The 22,483-nt window shown below is 40.1% G+C and overlaps 1 protein-coding gene across 4 annotated transcripts in view; it reads left to right on the top strand.

Annotated features, from left to right (window-relative positions):
* The window catches only part of KIF13A (kinesin family member 13A), a 198,636-nt gene that overhangs the window by 52,370 nt on the left and 123,783 nt on the right, over positions 1-22,483 (top strand). The window lies entirely within an intron of this gene.

Below are 22,483 nucleotides of genomic sequence, written 5' to 3'. Positions count from 1 at the left end.
TGTGGCCCATCAAAGTGATGTAAAAAGCTAGTGTCCCAGGTGTTCTTGAAACATAACAGTAGGATGTTGCAGTTACTTAGCTATCAGTGCAAGTGGAGGGTGGGGGGGAGACTTAATTTCATGATATGAAAGCATTTGCGCTAGTAAATACTGTGATGTTTACAGTTCTATTATAATATTTGTATTACTGTAGCCTCTAGGAGTCCTAGTTATGGACCAGGATCCCCACTGTGCTAGGCACTTAAAACCAGAACAAAAAGATTTTTCCTGCCCCAAGTTGCTTACAATCAAAGTATAAGACGAAACAACAGTTGAGTACAGACTGGGGAGTAGGAGGTACCAATGTAACGATATTGGTCAGCATGGTAAGCAGTGGTCTCTGCACACCAGCAGCCAAATCATTGGTAAGATTTTTTTTGTGGGCATCACTTCAAAGGAGAATTTAAGGCGGTTAATTTTTTTTGTTTTTGCTCTTGTTCATGTAACTTTCTGAAAAAAATCCTGAAAAATGGTTGAACAAAACCACTTAAATCTATAATGGGATTGGTTCTTCCAACATGAATTTCTTTGCTAAAGTTGATTAAAAAACTAATAGTTAAAAGTTGGGAAAATTCCTTCTAATCTGATCTTGTTCAGTGGATATATGTTAAGATTTTAACTTGCTCATGAAACAATCCTCCCCTAGACGGAGGCTGGAAGGACTGTATGCTTTTTCCAGCCTGACATGCAAAGGAGCTACTGCTGGGGCAACCTATATGGCAGTGGTAGATGCAAGGTCTTCCATTAAATTGCCTTGCTGAGAGGAATCATTGGCACTGAAGGCAAGTTTATGATGCCTCCTGCGGTGTTCTGTAATTTCTGGGTTTTATTTCAAAACCCAATAATAAAACACTATCTTTTCCTTGAAAGGTACAGCTCTCCTCGTGTGCTGCTGTCCAATTGACCCAGTCTTGTACAATAAATAAATTAAAAGTAAACCAAAAAATCTCCAATTTGTCTGGTTCCAGTCAAACAATGGCAACAACAGCATGTGAACACATGTACTTTATTCTCCTCAGTAAGGTTTGATTTGAACTTAAAATAGAACTGTCTATGGCCCATATAGGCTTTAACATAAGAACATAAGAACATAAGAAAGGCCGTACCGGGTCAGACCAAAGGTCCATCTAGCAGCAGTCTCTGTCTACTGACAGTGGCCCCCCAGGCCAGGTGCCTGTGAGGAACAGGAACAGGGCAAATGATCAAAATGATCTCTCCTGCCATCCATCCATCCCCTCTCTGACACAGGCAGGGGGACACCATTCTTATTACCCTGGCTAATAATGGCCATTTTATGGACTTAGCCACATGAATTTATCCAGTCCCCCTTTAACATTGTTATAGTCTGCTCCTTCACAACCTCCTCAGGGGTAAGGAGTTCCACAAGTTTGACTGTGCGCAAGAAAAAGAAGAACTTTTTTTTTTTTAAACCTAACCTGCCTTTTATTTTTTTCTTTTGACCCCTCTTTCTTTATGTATGTGTGAATAAGTATAAACTTTTCCTTATTTTCTTTCTCAACATCACTCATTATTTATACCTCTCTTATCATGTCCCCTTAGTCTTCTCTTTCAAACTGAAGAGTCCTAGCCCTCTTCTCTTCTTTTTCCTCTCTCCTTCTCTTCTCCTAATCATTTTTTAATTTTTTTTTTTCTTCTTTCTAGTGCTTTTCTATCTTTTTGAGGTGAGGTTTTCAGTCACACAGATGTGCACAGGATTCGGATTTATATAATATATAAAATATATTAATATATATATATTCTATCTCTTATTCTCTTTAATTTTTTGATTCCTAACATCCTGTTTTTTTTTTTTTGTGTGCTCTGCACACCGTTCTGATCACTGCAGAGAACTCCCACGATAACTTGAAGATTTTTCCTCTCTAACTTTAAGCCCATCATGTTGTATGTGTATTATTGTTTATTTTTCATTATGTTGTTTATATTTTATTATTTTTTAATTTCATTTTTTTTTTGTTGTTTTGTCACTTTGTTTTGTTGTTTTGTTTTTTTTTTTTCACTCTCTTTTTGAAGTTTTTCACTTCTTTCTTTCTGTAGTTTAGTATCATCTGCAAAGTTTAGTGCCACCTCTTTGTTTTCTCACTGTCATTTATTTATAAATAAAATAGGATTGGTCCATCCATGGACTGATGGGATCACCACTAGTTACCCCCCTCCCCTCATTCTTTTAATTTATTAATTCCCCCTACTTTCCCTTTCCTCCTTTAACCAGTTTCAATCCCAAAAAGGACCTTTCCTTTTTTTAGGACCTTTCTTTTATCCCATGACAGCTTTTTTTTGAGGGACCTTTCTTTTTTCAGGAAATCTGTCAAAGGCTTTCTGGAAATCATCCCCTTGTGTTGTTGTCGGATCCCCTTGTTGATGTCTGTTGACCTAGTAAGAGAAAACTTTTTCAAAGAAGAGAATGACTTTTTTTGCTTCAGTTTTTTTTTTTTTTTCTATGTATTTTTTTTTTTTTTTCTATTGTTTTTTATTTTTTGCCCGCATATTTTTATTCTTTATACCTTACCGCCTGTAGTAGACACCCGCCGAGCCCTTTTTACCCTTACAATTAGGCCGCTTTTAAATATTCATTGTGGGTACTTGGGCATTAATTAAAGCAGGGGTACCTTAAGGTTACAGGTTATATTTAATAGTTTCAGTTTCTCACATTTGAGTTCTTTTCTTTCAGATCTGAGAGGAGAATCTTGTTGTTAATGTGTGTTATCAATTATTGTGAAAAAAACCTCTTATGAAACCTCTCTATTTCCAAAACCTCCTTTGTGATAGTTTGTCACATACAAAAGCTCCAGTTTCTCAACATTGGAAAGCCAGCTCAGGGAATCCAATTAAGAAGAAGTTTCTCCACGAATTTCTCATCTAATCTAGCTTTATTTTTTTTAGTTTCTCCATTTTATTTTTTTCTTTTTTTTGGGCTTCCTGCTTCTGATGTTTAAAAACATTTTGTGTTTACTTTGGTTTTTAAAAATGGTTTTATTCAAACTCCTCTTTTTTTTTTTTTCTTTTCTTCTTACTTTGTTTTTTTTTTTTTTTTCCTTTCTTTTTGCCTCACTAGGATTTGACTTCCACTTTTTAAAGGAATTCTTTTTTCTTTCACTGCTTTTTTTTATTTTATTTTTTACTTTTTTTTTTTTTTTTTATCTTTCTTTTTTTTTTATTTTTTTTTTTTTTTTTTTTTTTTTTTTTTTTGGGTTGGGTTATTTTTTTGGATTATTATGGTGTCTTTCCAAAAACAACTTTGCATTTTTTCAACTTTTTTCACTTTTTTTACTTTTTTTTTAACTCTGTCTAACTTTTTCATTTTGTATAGTTCCCCCCCCCTCATTTAATTATGGCAGTGGGGGATTTTTGTACACCACAGGACTTACAGGTTGCTTTGTTCTTATTTTATTTATTTGCTTCCAAATTGTATTATGGCTTATATTTCCTCTTGGACCAGCTCCTGCGCTCTCTCATTAGCTCACGCCGCCCACTCGCCTTAAACTCAGCTGTACCATCTGCTCATTCATTTATGAAGTGAAATGTTTTAAATTGAATGAAAAAATTTAAAGTGAAATGAATCTAATATATTTCATGTTCCCAGTCATTATAATTCCCATTTAGCATTTCATGAATTTTTTTCTAATCTTTCTAATTTCATCAATATTACCTTCCATCACTGGTTTCTTCTAATATATCCAGTTCATTAATAGATTTTTAATGTATGATTAAATAGATATCTAAGATTGAAATTTTCATTTGGATTCTATTTTTTTTTATATTTTAAGAGACTTTCTTTCTTTTACTTATAATCTACACCCCATATATTTACACTCCTCCCCCTCCCCTGCCACTGTTCTGTCCTTCCGTCCCATTTATCTTGTGTTTGATTCATATTGATGTCTTGCTTATTATTATATTATCTCAATATCCTATTATATCAATATTTATATCTATATTTTGTATTACACTACTAAAAACATGGCATTGTTTATTAAAACTTTTCTTTGCCCTGTGCCTGTTTTTTTTGTCTTTGTTTTTTAGTTTTGCCTTTTCTGATTGATTCATCATCCTATTCTATTTTATATTCTGTTCCTGATCTCCTCCTATTCTTCTTTCTCTCATCTCTGCTCTCCTCTCATGACTCTCTTGTCTCATCCAAGACTCCTCTCCAGAGATCCTCTTGTCCTCCTCAGATTCTCTCAAAACTGCTGCTGCCTTTCTTTTTAGCTACAACCTTTGCTGTTCTTTGTTTTTTTTGTGTAGTTTTAATGTTTCTTCTGTTTCCACTCCCTCCCATCCTCTCAGTTCCCTCCTCCCCTCCCTCTCCTCTCAGTTCCTCCCCCTCATCCACCCATCCCCACTCCTGACTCTCTGACTCTCTGCTCTATCCCCTACCTGGCCTCCAACTGGGAGGCCTGCTGCGAATGCCTGAACTGGGAGCATTTCTGTGGGCCCCCTGCAGCCAGCCTAAATTTGGTCTCCTCCTTGACTCCTCCCCCTGCCCTCTATCATTTCTTCTTACCTCTACCCTACCCACCCTCCCCCTACCTACTACTACACTATGTCACTAGATACTAAGAGAAAGGAAATGCCCAAACAAATTACATGCTATAAATGATACACCAATAAAGTTTTAAAATATGATTGCACAAATGTAAACAGTTAAGGTTCTCATAGTAATCAGTTTGCCCACAATAGTTCCTGTTGTAAATATTTCAATATAAATTCTTCTTCCTAAATCAAATATGTCATATAAGCGAGTTAATGTTGTTATGCCTATATTAATATATTACATTATTGAACCTTATTTGTTACATTTTTCTGACTTTTGCACGGTTGACTGTTTATATATATATATATATATATATATATATATATATATATATATATATATATATAAATGTATGTGTGTGTTTGTTGCATTTAATTTATTTTATATTTATATAATAGCACATTTTTTGAGTTTATATGCATTTAGGCATGGCAAACTAGTCAATTGACCCGTCAAATAATGTCAGTTGACTGCTCAGTTGATCACCTATTGTTTGACCGTGGTCAAAAATGAAATGGTCAAATAATCTAGTGAGAATGCCCTGATGCAGGCGGTGTCCTACCTTTTAAAATTGCATCGTGGTGCCATCTTTAGTGAGCCTATTTAAATGTTTTGATAGCTCACTTTGCTACATACTGATGCCATCTGTTGGTGGGGGAAAATGTGAACTAATTGAAAACTGAGCATCTTGATTGGCAGGAATCTTCTAGAATGAACAGTATGTGTGTATCTTTTTGTATACAAAACCATAAGTGTACAGGGTGGCTTACAAAGCACGTTTGTAGGCACTCTCTACTAGAGGGGCCTCTGAACTTAATTGAGAATGTTTCATTTGGGAAGATCTGAGTGCTGCAATCCAGCCTTGGAGACTACAACTCCCATGAAGTTTTTGGGGAAGAGCGAGACTTCTGAATCAAGGGTATTGAGGAGAAGTTCTATCTTTTTGGGGAGCTGAGATTGTTTTGTGGAGCTCTGTCCAAGCAAGGACGCTAGAAAGACGGACGCTGTTGCTGAGAAATTGTTAGGGCTTTGACTAAGCAATGAGCCATGGAAGCTATTGCAAGGCTTCACTGGAGCCAGGGCAGAGGCTGTTACTGTGTCCAGAACTGACTGAGGTTGGCATGCAGTGAAGGCAGCAAGAGTTATCACCACCTTTGTGTGGGAAAATGATTCCAATGGAAAGGGGACAGGAAAGAGACTTTTAAGGGGTTTCCCTGAATCTGAAAAGAGAAGTGGTCTTATTGTCTAACCAGTATCCAAGGTTACTGACCTCTGATGATGATAACTCCCATTTTCAGAGGGGTTGTACATCTTGGAATGATCCCAACTTACACTTGCTCTGACTCTTGTTGCCTTGGCTGGACTGCTTTACTGGACCAACAGAGTGCTGTCCCCAGCTTCCAAGATCTTCAGGTTCTTCCACACAAGCATCTAGAACTCTGAATTTCAGATTTGTGCATGTTCAGAGGTGGGATAAATAGTGCCAGGGTGAATGTAAGTTGGTTGAGTCTCATTTACTACTGTGAACTGCATTTATTAGATTAAGTGAAGTGCCACCTGCTGAATTAAATTGGTTGGGGCATTTTAATCAATCTCAATCTGTTATATCATGTTTCTCTGTTGTTAAGTAAAGGTGTGTTAACTCCAATCTAAGAGTATATTGGTTGTATATTGTTTTATAATTGGTACTTTTGAGTTATATCCATTGGATAGATTAGCTCAGGTTTACTTCTAGAGGCTCCCAAGGCATGCCAGTGAGTGTGTAGGCAGGTGGAGGCACTGTCAAGATTAATTTTCTTTATAAGTAAAAGGACGGCAGCAGAAGAGTGGCTAGAGAATCCCCACCTACCCATCATCACCAGTGGGATACTCAAGATTTATTTTACCGTTGCAACATCAGGTGCCCAGGCACACAGGTGAGTGTTGCCTGCTCCCGAGTAACCCAGAATGGAAAGGGGGTTTACACATTAAACAAGTTAAAAGAGTCAGTCCCTGCCCCTAAGAGTTTACATTTTAAACTGACTAAACAAACAGTGGGGAAGAGGAGAGGAAGGTTCACAATCATTAAGCCGTCTCCTAACACAGTGAGAAGATGCACAGCTATTAACCTGCTTGAAGAGCTGGCTTGCCAGATACCTAGCTTAAATGCATTTAAAAATTACTTTTCTTTTATAATGCTATGTGTTTCTTTTAATTTCATTTCATTTTTCTTTTGTAACTATTCAGTCTTGAATAACATTCACATTTAAATGCTAACCTAATTTTGCTAAATAGATGATAATTCTTTCATTTTTTAGAACTTCATTTCATTGTCTGTGTTAAAATAACTCATTAAGTAACTTGTTTTTTTGTAGTTAAACATAAGTATCTATCTGAGGGCTGGTCTCCACTACAAATGTAGGTTGGCTTAACCACATTGTTCAGGGCTGTGAAAAATTTCATGCCCTGTGCAATGTAATTAAGCCATTCTAAGCCGCAGTGTAGACATTGTTAGGTCAGTGGAAGAATTCTTCTGTCAGACTCTCTATTGGCTCTCAGAGATGGGTTTACTAGAGATGGAAGAGAATCATAGACTTTAAGGTCAGAAGGGACCATTATGATCATCTAGTCCAACACCTGCACAATGCAGGCCACAGAATCTCACCCACTCACTCCTGAAACAAACCCCTAACCTATATCTGAGCCATTGAAGTTCCTCAAATCATGGTTTAAAGACTTCAAGGTGCAGAGAATCCTCCAGCAAGTGACGTGTGCCCCACGCAACAGAGGAAGGCAAAAAAAACCCAGGACCTCTGCCAATCTGCCCTGGGGGAAAATTCCTTCCCGATCTCACATATGGCAATCAGTTAAACCCTGAGCATGTGGGCAAGACTCACCAGCCAGACACCCAGGAAAGAATTCTTTGTATTAACTCAGATCCCACCCATCTAACATCCTATCACAAGCCATTGGCCATATTTACTGCTAATCGTCAAAGATCAATTAATGGCCAAAATTAGGCTATCCCATCATACCATCCCCTCCATAAACTTATCAAGCTTAGTCTTGAAGCCAGATATGTCTTTTGGCTCCACTGCTCCCCTTGGCAGACTGTTCCAGAACTTCACTCCTCTGATGGTTAGAAACCTTCTTCTAATTTCAAGTCTAAACTTCCTGATGGCCAGTTTATATCCATTTGTTCTTGTGTCCACATTGGTACTGAGCTTAAATAATTCCTCTCCCTCCCTGGTACTTATCCCTCTGATGTATTTATATAGAGCAATCATATCTGCCCTCAGCCGCCTTTTGGTTAGGCTAAACAAGCCAAGCTCTTTGAGTCTCCTTTCATAAGACAGGTTTTCCATTCCTCGGATCATTCTAGTAGCCCTTCTCTGTATCTGTTCCAGTTTGAATTCATCCTTCTTAAACATGGGAGACCAGAACTGCACACAATATTCCAGATGAGGTCTCACCAGTGCCTTGTATAACAGTACTAACACCTCCTTATCTCTACTGGAAATACCTTGCCTGATGCATCCCAAGACTCTATTAGATTTTTCACGGCCATATCACATTGGTGACTCATTGTCATCCTGTGATCAACCAATACTCCACAGTCATCCTCCTCCTCCTCTGTTACTTCCAACTGGTGCGTCCCAGCTTATAACCAAAATTCTTGTTATTAATCCCTAAATGCATGACTTTGCACTTTTTACTATTAAATTTCATCCTATTACTTTTACTCCAGTTTACAAGGTCATCCAGATCTTCCTGTATGATATCCCGGTCCTTCTCTGTATTGGGAATACCTCCCAGTTTTGTGTCATCCGCAAACTTTATTAGCACATTCCCACTTTTTATGCCAAGGTCAGTAATAAAAAGATTAAATAAGAGTGGTCCCAAAACCGATCCCTGAGGAACTCCACTAGTAATCTCCCTCCACCCTGACAGTTCACCTTTCAGTACAACCCATTGTAGTCTCCCCTTTAACCAGTTCCTTATCCACCCGTCAATTTTCATATTAATCCCTAACTTTTCCAATTTCGCTAATAATTCCTCATGTGGAACCGTATCAAATGCATTACTGAAATCAACGTAAATTAGATCCACTGCATTTCCTTTGTCTAAAAAATCTATTACCGTCTCAAAGAAGATCAGGTTGGTTTGACATGATCTACCTTTTGTAAAACCATGTTGTATTTTGTCCCAATTACCATTGACCTCAATGTCCTTAACTACTTCTCCTTCAAATTTTTTTCCAAGACTTTGCATACTACAAATGGGCTTGTAGGAACCCGGATCACTTTTTTTCCTTTCTTAAAAATGGGAACTATATTAGCAATTCTTCAGTCATACGGTACAACCCCTGAGTTTACAGATTAATTAAAAATTCTTGCTAATGGTCTTGCTATTTCATGTGCCAGTTCCTTTAATATTCTTGGATGAAGATTATCTGGGCCCCCCAGTTTAGTCCCATTAAGCTGTTCGAGTTTGGCTTCTACCTCGGATGTGGTAATATCTACCTCCGTATCCTCATTCCCATTTATCACCCTACCATTATCCCTAAGCTCCTCATTAAAGACTGAGGCAAAGTATTTGTTTAGATATTGGGCCATGCCTAGATTATCCTTAACCTCCACTCCATACGCAGTGTTTAGCAGTCTCACTTCTTCCTTCTTTGTTTTCTTCTTATTTATATGGCTATAGAACCTTTTACTGTTGGTTTTAATTCCCTTTGCAAGGTCCAACACTACATGGTTTTTGGCCTTTCTCACTTTATCCCTACATGTTCTGACCTCAATAAGGTGGCTTTCCTTGCTGAACCCTCCCATCTTCCATTCCCTGTAGGCTTTCTGCTTTTTCTTAATCACCTCTCTGAGATGCTTGCTCATCCAGCTTGGTCTACAACGCCTGCCAATGAATTTTTTCCCCTTTCTTGGGATGCAGACTTCTGATAGTTTCTGCAACTTTGACTTGAAGTAATTCCAGGCCTCCTCCGCCTTTAGATCCACAAGTTCTTCAGTCCAATCCACTTCCCTGACTAATTTCCTTATTTTTTTTAAGTTAGCCCTTTTGAAATAAAAAATCCTAGTCACAGATCTATTTTTGTTTATCCTTCCATTTAGTTTGAACTGAATTAGCTCATGATCACTCGAACCAAGGTTGTCTCCTACAATCATTTCTTCTATGAGGTCCTCACTACTCACCAAAAACAAATCTAAAATGGCATCCCCTCTTGTTGGTTCAGCAACTACTTGGTGAAGGAATCCATCAGCTATCGCATCCAGGAAAATCTGAGCCCTATTATTATTACTAGCACTTGTCCTCCAGTCTATATCTGGGAAGTTAGTCTCCCATGATCACACAATTCCCATTAGTATTTACTTCATTAAAAACATTAAAGAGGTCTCTCTCCATGCCCAGATCAGATCCCGGTGGTCTATAGCACACCCAAGAACTATCCCAAGGGAGGCTCTAGTAGCTTCTTCCCCAATGTGATTTTTGCCCAGATAGACTGTCTTATCTATTCTATTACTTCTTATTTCTTTACAGTCTACATCATCATTGATATATAATGCTACTCCACCACCTACCTTTGCTTTTATTTCTCTCTTTCCTAAACAACACATACCCTTCAATATCTGTACTCCAGTCATGACTACTGTTCCACCATGTTTCTGTTATCCCTATAATATCTGGTTTCACTTCCTGTGCCAGTAGCTCTAGTTCCTCCATTTTGTTACGTAGGCTCCTCTCATCAGTGTACAAGCATGTTAATTTTTGCTGTTTGGCTTCGCTCACATTCTCTACCTGATTAGGCATTGACATTCTGCCGCCAGGGTCACCTATTCCTCCTTATGTCCATTCTCCTACTCATGGCTGTATCCTTTCTTACTTTATTTTCTTCCCTCTCATTGTTAAAATCCAGCATGGAGATTACCTGTACGTCTCCCAACCATCTCCCCCAAATTCCTGGTTTAGAGCCCCCTTCTGTTGCTTCAGTTAGTATCTATGCTACAGCAGCATAGTGTTTCTAGTGTAGGCTCAACCTGTTGCAGACCCTAAACTCTTCCTTTTCTTTTCTGTTAGCCTTATTAATGTTCTAATTAGTGTTTTAAAATATTGACCATTTTTGACAATATTTGACCAGTCAAATGCCTAGCCCTATACTAAGGAAATGTTATATTGAGCTATGAGCCCTGATCAGATCTAGTAAGCGACAAGTTATCTTCAAATAATGAAAGGTATCAGATAAATTGCAAGAGCATGAAATGGCTGATTTCAACACTGCTTTCATGGCTATTAGTTAGCTAGACTTGTTGCATGGAGAAATAGGTAGGTTAGGCAGAATGTTACATATGACTTGGTGAATGGTTTGTATGTCATGAAGATGAGGCTTCCTGATCTCTGCGTGTCATTTAAAGAGGCATAGTGTAAGTGGGAGCTCAACCATTTCCCCCAAAATGTAGCTGCTTCGTTTATAATATTATAAGAGAGTCAGAGAATAGTGTATATATAAGCATTTGTGTTCCATTTGTCTTGTTCCTCAGTATTTAGAATATGTGGGGTGGAAAAGCTAAGGCACTTGAAAAATTTTCCATTGCAGCCCACTAAGTGGAGAGAGCAGATATTTTTGGTCCTTTGGATAGTGAAACAGAAACATGGCCCCTGGCCATACTTTGCCTTGGACGTTACTGCTTGGCTGTAGCCTTTCGATTGTGAATCATACCTATTCACTGAATTTATAATGTATTAAAAATTGCTTCATGCAACCTAATTCTGAGGCCACTTAAGAATTTGCTGTTGACTTTAGTGAGAGCAGGAGTGGGTTTATGAAGTTTTAAAGCCCAAAATTTAACTTTGTAATCAGTTTCATTCAGGAAGATGGTGAATCTCACATCAGTCTCCCTGCACTAATGCATACGCCTCTACCCCGATATAACGCTGTCCTCAGGAGCCAAAAAATCTTACTCCATTATAGGTGAAACTGTGTTATATTGAACTTGCTTTGATCCGCCGGAGTGCGCAGCCCTGCCCCCCCGGACCGCTGTTTTACCGCGTTATATCTGAATTCATGTTATATTGGGTCACGTTATATCGGGGGTAGAGGTGTATTTGTCTGAAGTGCCCTGATGGTTTAGCACTGGGTTTCTGCTCTGAGAGCCTTTTAAGAGGGGAAAAACAAGATTGGTTACTGTACTGCAAACTAGCGAAAGTATAAAACAAAAATAAAATGCTAGGACAATGAAGGGGCATTGTTGTGATCTAGTGAACCTGAAAGGACAACTTACTTATAGAACACCTCAACATTTTTGTTGTATTTCATCTTGTTACTGCCAGTTCTGCTTTAGACTTTGTCTCATTTTCTCACATTATCTATAGCTGTTTCTTCAAAGGGAAAGAATAGCAATGTTTTAACGACTCTGTTACTACAAAAAATTTGTATGGTATGTAAGTGTAGACTGGCTTTTTGGAAAAGTGCGATTGAGGTCATATATAGCAAATTAATTTATCACAAAGTTTCAAGGAAATAAGTTTCTCTTAAAAGCAGGTCTAGAAGCAAGAGTGAAATATTATCATGTATAGAGTTAGACTTTTGAAACCTTTTCTAAAGCTCTCTTCCGGAATTCCTTCCTATATGAATTATAGTGTATTCCCAATTCACTATAAGTAGGTAGATCAGCTGCAGGATCTGCATATGTAACTCTGTCTTTACTTGCTTTGGCTTTCCTTACCCTTTCTGTTGATTTCCTAATTTTTTTTATTGCATTTGTAAACAAATTTTTAGAAAATGTAAGAGTGATAGAAATATTATTACAATTTTTTAAAAATTACAGTTAAGTTTTTTAAAACTAGTGCAGCAATATTTGGGTTTCAGATACTGCGGAGGTATAAGAACCTAAAATGAAATTGACTTAATTGATTTTTATTTTCCTATCTGAAAGAAATGCTAGCAGTAAACAATTAATGTAAGTAGTGATGAGTGAATGTGATTTTTAAAATTTTCACTCTGATAGTGTACAGATACTGTAAGTCAGGGGTTCTCAAACTGGAGGTCGTGGCCCCTCGGGGGTTGTAAAGTTTTTATGTGGGGGGTTGCGAGCTGTCAACCTCCATCCCCAAGCCCCGCTTCACCTCCAGCATTTATAATAGTGTTAAATATTTTTTAAAGTGTTTTTAATTTATATGGGGGAGGGGGAGATCACACTCAGGGGCTTGCAGTGTGAAAGGGGTCACCAGTACAAAAGTTTGAGAACCACTGCTGCAAGTGTTCCTGCATAAGCTGTGTACCAGTTACTTTGGAAGATGTATCTACAGGTTTAGTGCAACCAGAATACTTAAATCATCATATTTTAAAATTGTAATAATGATTAGTGTTGAGAGAGGCTTAAATGCCTAAATATCTGTATTCCTAATGCCTGATGATATTTACCAGAGATTCCCTTGAGAACTTCTTGAACTTTATTAAATTTGAATTAGTTTTTCCAAATAGTTTAACAGTCCCATAAATATCTCTAGATCAGTTCCACAGTGGACATTTCAACAATTGCTTTTGTCTGAGCTAGCAATTTAAACCATCTATGCTCAACTGCAACAGAATTTCTGTCAGACAAAGTTTTGATTTTTTAAAATGGTTAGGTGACAGTCCCTTGCCTATGTCATGCATTGTTGAAGTTTCCTAGTGCAAACCAAAACTTCAGTTGTTGTAGCTTTACCACTTTTAATAGTCTGGAAAAATCTGTGTAATTGCTCTTGTAAAGTACCTCAAGAGTATAACTTAATACCAAGCAGGTGATGCTTAGTACAGTCTTTAGGTATTATAAATTTAACTCTCTGACTTAGAGCTCAACTCATCCAAATAATCTTGTTTAAAAAAAAAAGTCCTACTGTGACATTCACCAGGGTACACTCTGGATTGTTGAACAGCGGCGCTCCCTTAATTCTCCAGCCTGGAGTGCCTCATACACTACTTTGCTGGTGTACAACCACCTCTCCAACAGGGTGACCAGACGTCCAGATAAAATTGGGACTGTCCCCATATTTAGTTGTTTATCCTGTGTCCCGACTGATTTACGATCGGAACGCCATCTGTCCTGATATTTTGGCTTGGGACTGGAGGAGTACACTGGTGAGCGCTCACCTGGGGTCCCGGTGGTGCTTATTTGGGGCGGCTCCCAGGAAATGGCGGGCAGCAGGACCCTGCGGCCCCTAGGCACAGGGGTGGCAAGGAGGGGTCTCTACGTGCTGCACCTACCACAAAAGCTGGCTTCATCGTGGCCAATGGGAGCTGCGAGCATGGACAGGGCGCAGACACCCCCCCGCCCAGCTGCCCCTGGGGCGCTGCGTGCTACTCCCGCCCCCAAGTATGTCCCGCTCCCACAGCTTCCAGCCAGTGGCAGCTGGAGCCAGTGCTTGTGGCAGGCACAGCATATGGAGTGGAGAATCTGCTGGCTGCCGCTGACCCTAGGAGCCAGAGGAACCTGCCAGGTGCTTCCCAATGGGGCTGTGGGCAGTGGGTGGGAGCTGGGCCCGTGTGCTTGTGGTGGGGGCTTGGGCCATGCGCCTTCAGCTTGCAGCAGGGCTGGAGTGGGGACTGTGAGCCCCTGACCTGTGACGGGGCTGCGGCGGGAGCAGGGGCCGTGCACCCCCAACCCCCTCTGCTCTGCCATGCCCCGATTGCCCCAGCCCTGGCCCTTTGCTATGGGGACTGGACCCTGCTGTGTCCCACTGTGCCCCTTCCCCTCACTCCAGGGACTGACCCCACCCCACCATGCCCCGATTGGGCAGGCAGGCAGGCTCCACATCGGCTCTGCAGGTAGCAGGTGAGTTCTGGGAGAGCAGGTGTAATGGGGTGGTGGTGGGGGGATATTAGACTGTTAAACTCTGTCACTGTTATATGGCTAAATGTTGCCTGTCCTGTATCTCAGACAAGTGTAACTCTTTGGGAAAAAATATTCTATCTCTGTGTAAAAGGAGAGCGCAGTGAGACATTGTTTGCAACAAATCAGTTAAAAAAAAATACAGGTGGCTGTTCTGACAGATGTTAGGAGTTTTGAATACTGGTGCGCTAGTGGATAGAAATGGTGGACAGTGCAGAGGAGAGATCAAAGACACAAAATGTATCACGTTTCACCCAGTTACCATATGGATATCAGCAGTATAAATGCAATATGCATTTAGTTCTAGATATTAGAAGACAATATATACTTAAAAAATGTTGTGTTTAAGGTTTCCCCTGAAAAAAATAAACAGAAGTTTCAGACTTTTACTGGTGCAAGAAACTGGCATAACATTTCTGCAAGTGGCGGTTATTTAATAGGTTGTTCTTTGAACCCAGGTGTCTTGCTGTTTACTTCCATTTGGTGTTCTTGTGACTTGAAAGTGCATCATCTAATCCTTTTCTTCAAATGAATCAGGTTATTGTTATCTTTGAAGTTTCTACTCTGTGGCAGTTGGTAGCATGTTCACACAATTAATATAACTTCTCAAACACATGCTGACATATGGCACACTTTTCTTCTACAGAATTCTTTCTAGTGAGTCAGTGGAAATTGTTGAATTAGTGTGTTACCATTAAAATTGATGGTGTTTTAAAAAATAAGCAGATCAGCAAACACAATATTTTATTTCTGATCTACCATAACAAATGAATGGATACTTTTATGGTTTTGAGTAGTCATCTCAATATAAAGCAGAAAACTAGTGTGAATGTTGCTGTAACGTGGTCTATGACAGACTAATTTTTAACTACCAGTTACATTTAGAGAATGTTAATGTACAGTTGTATGGCCATGTGAAAGAATGTGGTGTCATGCCTGATTAGCATCTCTCTTGAAATCTCATTAGTAACATAAATTGGATGAAAATTGAATGGTGATTTTCTCCAGCATTGTAATTGAATGTGACAGTGAAATTCAGGGGTTCTTGCTTGTTGCCTACAGTTTGAACATGCTGCTGAGCAAAGAATGTTTATATAAGATAGAAAATAAAATCTTAAACTTCACAACTGTCTTTGCCTTATAATGAGATTTGGCTGCTGATGTATGCCCATGTCCAACACGGGGTTAGTAGTGACTGTTCTACTTATATTAAATCAATGAGCAAATTAAATGTTGTGACCAAAATGGGAAAAGGTCTGGATCTAGTTTATTTTAGTTAGTGCACACCTCCTATTTATTGTAAAGTGGAAAGGATTAGGTTATTTTCTCTCAATCTGCACTAAGCATGCTGTCACTACTCAAAGTATTGTTACCCTTTATTTGTTGGTCTTCATTGAACATCACCATTTACTTTTTGTAGGTCATTGTGATTTATAGCACTTTGAAGGTTTCTAAACAGATATACTACTAAGATGTACTCAATTTTTAGTATTATTGACAAGACTACTTACCACTTTTTCACTCCAAAATGAGGGGGAGGGAGAGACATTATTCCTGCCAATGATTATAGTTCATATCTGTGTAGCAGATTGTAATATTTGGCTTTTAAGTGTTCTTTTACTAAAATTATGAAATTTAATTTGTGAAGCTTAACAGGTTTTGTTTCCCCCTCTTTATAGCAATGATCCTTTCTTGTGTTTAATTCTTTTATTAAAAAAAAAAAGAGGGGGTGGGGTGGGGGAGCTGTGGACCTTATGCAGAAGGAGTATAACTGGAGTAGTCTGGTATTTTGATTGTCCCAATTAGTCCGTCTGTACTAATTGTCAGGTTGGGAATTGTAACCTTGGTGATTAGAGTTTCTGGAGTCAGTGAAGTCTGGCAAGGGACTTCTTCCACAGAGGTGGTAAAATTCAAGAGGCATTTAAGAGTCAGTTGTGAGCTGCTAACCAACTGTGCTAGTTGCTTGGTTATATTGGTCTCAAGAGCCTGTGCTGTGGGTTTTAATCCACAAAATCTTTTACAGAGAAGAGGACAGTAACTGGCAATGGAACAAGAGTTGTGAACAGCTAAGGGGTCTACAGTCTGGGGAGATAGTATTTTCTGTTCTGATCAGTGCTAGTTCTTTCCCTCTTCCTCTCTTTTAAAAAATAAAAAATAGTATTTAAATTGTTAGGGCATGTTGTAATCACATCAAAGGGTAGAGTAGGTCAAATTTTGTGTGTGTGCATGCATGTGTGCAAGCTTTGAAAGACCTGAGCACTGGTAGTGCTTTCTAACTAAAATTGATTAGTTTCAGAAATGAGAAAAAACAAGTCCCTGCTTACTTTTTAAAAGACTCTGGGGATGACATAAATGTAATTTGTCTATTCTGTGATATACCAGGCATTTTTAAATTGCTTATTTTTGGTAAACCCAAATATGAAATTTTCAGTACATGTGGAAATAGGGAAGCAATGAAATGAAAATGTTTTTTATATTTCATACAGGAAGATGTGAAGGAGTTTTGGCCATGCAAAATAGTGCTGAATTGTCAGGATTAGACCAGAGGACCTGCTGGCCAATGATAAGACCTCCCTGTTTAAGAGTGCTGCCATGGTCAGTCTCAGTGCCTGTACTGGGAGCCAGGATTGTTAGTTGTTTGAGCATCACACACAGAAAAAAGTGATAGGTAGAAGAATGCCCTTTTCCTCCCTGCTCCCACAACCACCTGCGGCAGCGTACTAACAGCATTCCCATAAATTCAGACTATATTATGAGTGTAGTTGTACTTTTATATAGAGTTTCTTTCCTAGTCTGAATGTGTGTATGGTTCTGTTTGTTTGCATTTTAGGGAAGCGTAGTGGTTTCCACTTAGATTACTCGGTTGTTGGGCTTGCATACGCAGCTTGAGTGGGTGTGGATTTAGGACCATGAGCAAAAGTTTCTTTAAATTCAAAATTTATTTCCCATTTCACATAATCACAGCATCCAGCAACAGGGGCAGATTAGCAGAGTTCTTTGGAAAATGTTTTGTGCCCACAAAAAACAATGAGTTTCCATTCTCATAAAAAAAAATGGGTTTTTTAAATTGAAAAACTGGCCAATTCTTTTCAGTTTTCAGTTGCTGAAAATATTGTAAATTTTTCAGGCTTTTGTTGAAAAACCAAAAGCTAATTGAAAAGGGACCTGTCCCTTTGAAATGTATTTTGATGAAAAAGCCATTTTTAAGAGTTTTTTTTTTTTTAAACTAGCCCTATAAATTAGCCTTTTGGGTCTTGGTTCTGATTCTCCCAACCCATGGTGGTTTAGACAGTAAGGAGATGCTGTTACCTGAAGATTAGGCATCATCCCACCTCGTGCCAATGGGAGTTTGCTTCATGGAAGCACCCAAGTTCTCTGTGCAAAGCTGTAGTTCTTCACACAGTAGTTTATGGGATTGCTGGCTTGGTATCATGGACTCCTTTGCAATTAGCACATGCAAGTCTTGTAGTGAAGAGGTGTTTGGAACAGTAGTGGTTCAGGGCTATTGTCATTTTCTCCTCTCCCTTTCCATAGGTACCCAGGACACATTGTTTCTAATTTGAATTGTATATATTCGATCATAAGCCGGTTTGTTTATAAGCCGACCCCCTCCCCCCCCCAAGATGGATAAGTAAAAATGGAAAATTTTTATAACCCGTTCATAAGCCGATCCTATAATTCAGGGGTCAGCAAACTTTGGCTCTCAGGCCATCAGGATAAGCCGCTGGTGGGCCGAGATAGTTTGTTTACCTCAAGCGTCCGCAGGCACCGAGGAAAACCTAGTTAAACAAAGTGTCAAGGCGCGCCAGCTGCTTACCCTGATGGGCTGGGACAGCAACTGGTGGGGAGACTTTTTGTGGGGGAGAAGCTGGGAGTCAGGGGAGTAACCCCTGTGACCACCCCCCACATGACCCCACCCCTAGCCCGGGACCCCCACACTCTCCCTATCCCATCCCTTCCCACCTTATCTGGGGAGGGCCAGGGGAGGACGTCTCTGGCCTGGCTGGAACTGTTCCTGCAGGCTGGGCAGCGCAGCCGCAGCCTGCTCTGGCGGGCCAGACCAAGCGGCGCGGCCACAGCATGTTCGAGCGGGCTGGGCTGGGTGGCACGGCTGCAGCGTGCTCTGGTGGGCCGAGCGGTGCGGCCACAGCCTGCTCTGGGGAACGGAGCCGAGTGGCACGGCTGCAGCCTGCCAGCCCCGGAGCTGCAGCTGCTTCAGAGGCTCAGGGGAGAGCAGTGTGGCCAGAAGCAGAGAGCTCTGGCCCTGCCTCTTCCCTTCTGTCTCTGCTGGCTGTGCTGCCTCTCCTTGCTCCCTCTGTTGGGAGGGGCTGTGTCCCACCTCTTCCTCTCTATACCCGTTCATAAGCCGACCCTCTTCTCTGGTGCTTCCCTTTTTTACTAAAAAAAATTGGCTTGTGAACGAGTATATACGGTAATTTGTGCCTGTTGGGCCATAAGCTGTGTAACTCTTGTCCTCCGTGGTCCCTGCTTACCACAATGATGGCTTAGGTTCTTGGGATTGCTGTTCTCTATTCTAGAGATTCAAATTCAGATTTTAATAATTCCCCCTCCCCACTCTCCCATATTTTGCAGGAGCTTTTGTCAGTAGGATTTAGTGCACTATGGCATTGTACAAGCTACCTTATTTAACTTTGTGTTGGCTCCATTTTCCCCATTATGATCACTATAACTGACTTCATCTTTCTGCATGTGTCAGATGTGGCAGTATGTTGTGCAGGTTATCATTTAAGTAGGGTTTACATGGAGATTGAGAGTGGAGCTGTGGAGATGTTTTGGCAGCATGGTTTCTGATGAGGATCAGTTTACTTTTGTTCATGCAGGTCCTTAAAAAACTACCTGATGTGTTAGAAAGCTTTTTCTTTTTCTACTCTTCCAAGGTCTGTTTTGCATTCTTACATCCTGTGTGTATGTGCCATATAAGGTTATTGGCCTGGGAATCTATTACCAAATTGATATGCTGATTTCATAACCAGTTAGCTCCACAAAAAGTCCTCCAAACTGAACAAATAAATGAAAGTTCAGCTATGGCTGTTTACCATGCTGTTCCAGTTCAGACCAGTGTGTCTTCTATACCCTGTTAAGAGGGAGAGGCGATGCGGGTAGCTAAAATCCTTGGTGCTGTATTCTCCTTGAAGAAAATTGTATGTTGCAGGTCATTTTTAATGCAGATTGACAGCTGAGTTACTGTAAGGAAATGTGTGAATCTTGGAGAACATTCACTTCTATTGAAAATAAAGTGGTCATTGACTGTGTGAGCATGAATTTTTAAAGGTGTTTGGTTTCAGACTTGCAAATGGCAGTCTGTAGTAATAAAACAGTGAACAATGTAGGATTGTTAAACAATATAATCCTACGTAATTTCTCTGTTTGGCAGGGGTGGCAGGGGGGACCCTTGTGTCTCTGCTCTCTCACAGTTCATTCCTGCCCCTTCCCCTCCACCCTCCCACAATAAAGAGATATGCAAGTGAATTCCTCCCGTCAACTGAGTTTGCAGGGCGAAGTACAATGGGGGGAAGGGATAAAAACACCTAACAAGGAGGAACTATATCTTTATGCTGCTTTTATTCAGAGGGGCAAGGATTACTAGGCATAAGCAAAAGATCCCCAGTACATTGCCTGGGTTAGCCCTGCTTATTACAGACGTTTCTATTACCTTTTGAAACTTAAGATTGGAACTCATTTCTACGTATACAAGCTTACCTGCTTTAACATTGTAAATAACTCTTGTTTCATTTTTCTGTATAGTAAATCTTTAGATAGTTTATGATAGGATTGGCTACAAGCATTGTCTTTGGTGTGAGATCTAAAGTGCAATTGATCTGGGTTAAGTGACTAGTCCTTTGGGACTGGGAGTAACCTGAATATTGCTGTTATCTTTGGTGAAGGGACCATCTTTCACAAAGGTAAGCTTACCTGGATGGTAGCAGATTGGAGTACCCAAAGGGATGGTCTGTGACTCCATGTTAATGTTGTTATAGTGTCTGAGCAGTTTACACATGATTGGTTGGTGAAATCAAAGCATAGAACTCTGTCAGTTTGGGGTTAGAACCCTGTTTCCCAACAGTCTGCCCTGAGGCTGGTACCCATGCTCTTGAGCCACTGCAGGACAGCTTGAAAGGGGCATTATGAAGAAAATCCAGTACACCAGTTCCTTCACCATTTCCTACCTTTAAAGCAAACGTAACCCATGGGATATCCTCACCTTAGGCCAGAAGGCAGGCTTACTCAAAACTATTTAGATGGTTTTAGTTATAAGACTAGCCTATAGATTTCAGTGACACTGGATGGATCACCAGAGAGGACAGTATCCACAAAGACAAGATCAAAAAAATCTCTGCACATTTTCAAGAGAGCAAACCCCTCTCCGTTGTCCCCTCCCACACATGGAGAGGTAGAACAAGTTCTCAAGCTCACTATAACTCGATATAGTTAAGAGTTTTGTAGTACACTCATACAAAAGAGCCCCACTATTTTCAGTTGCTCCAGGACACTCAACAAAATGAACTGCATCCTAGGGTGTAACTGGAAACCAAAAGTTAAAAACTGCAACTGTCAGATGCTTGTAAGGGAAAGTTCATTATTTTTATCAAGAGTACAAAAGAGTACTTGAGCAAGGGTCCAAGTGCAATACAAACTTACATCATTAAATAATGATGAAATTCCATGTCTGCCAGGATAATACTCTTTAACTAGCTGAGCCCGGGCACTTGTAGGGAGATGATGCGGGGAGGAATTCTTTTTAGAAAAAATTCATATTAAAATGCTGAAAGACCACTGTCACATTGCATTCCATATGCTTTATGAAAATATGCTTATGATATGAATATGCCATAAGTGAGATATACTTTATGCAAGATGGCTCATGTAAGGTATCATTGGAAAGGTTATGATTTACTGAATATGATTATCCCATTTGTATGCATGTATCATTTTTGTATCTGAAGTTAGGAATTTTGACCTACAGAGTCAGGTGGTCTTGTCATCTGATACTAAAACATTACCTGGGACTTCTTGTAACTTTCCACTGTAAGGGAAAGGGGGTCAAATGAGGGAAACAAAGGCCTCTCGCCTTGTGCCAATCCTATTTAAGGGTGGGGAGTGAGGTAATCCTGGTCGTCAGTTCTCCCCTGCTACCCCACCCAAGATGGCTGCTGGAAACAACTAAGACTGAATGGGGGAAAGAACTGGGCCCAGGCTGGAAGAGCGTCAGGCCTGTGAAGATTATTAGAACCACATTACATGTGAGTTCTCACCCTAAACCAGTTTCTTTAGTGTATTAAGTTTAGTTTGCATGCTCTATTTTATTTTCTTAGTAATCTGCCTGGTTCTGTCTGCTACCTCCTTAACTACTTAAAATACACCTGTTATAGTTAATAAATTTACTTCTGGTTTATAATGCAACCCAGTTTATTAGATTTCTAACTGGGAGGTGGGTGAGAAATTGTGCATACCCTATTCCACACTGAGGGAAGAGGTGAATGTAATACAGAGGTCTGCAACCTTTCAGAAGCGGCGTGCCGAGTCTTCATTTATTCACTTTAATTTAAGGTTTTGCGTGCCGGTAATACATTTTAATGTTTTTTAGAAGGTCTCTCTCTATAAGTATATATACAGTATTATATAACTAAGCTATTGTTTATATTGTAAAATAAACAAGGTTTTCAAAATGTTTAAGAAGCTTCATTTAAAATTAAATTAAAATGTTGATCTTACGCCTCCGGCCTGCTCAGCCCGCTGCTGGTCTGGGGTTCTGTTCACCTAGGCCGGCAGTGGACTGAGCGGGGCCTGCGGCCAGGACCCAGACTGACAAGGGTCCGGCAGCCAGAACCCCAGACCGGCAGTAGGCTGTGCGGGGCCAGCGGCTGGGACCCCAGACCGGCAGTGGGCTGAGCTGCTCAGCCCACTGCTGCTAAGGGGTTCCATCCGCCGGCTCCTGCCAGTCGGGATCCCGGCTGCCGGACCCACTCAGCCCGCTGCTGGTCTGAGGTCCCGGCCCTGCTCACATACAGTG

Source organism: Mauremys reevesii, linkage group 2 (genome assembly GCF_016161935.1).
Source record: "Mauremys reevesii isolate NIE-2019 linkage group 2, ASM1616193v1, whole genome shotgun sequence".
NCBI classification, from domain to species: domain Eukaryota; kingdom Metazoa; phylum Chordata; order Testudines; family Geoemydidae; genus Mauremys; species Mauremys reevesii.
The sequence above is the reverse complement of the archived record's forward strand: the minus strand, read 5'-3'. Positions and strand labels throughout refer to the sequence as shown.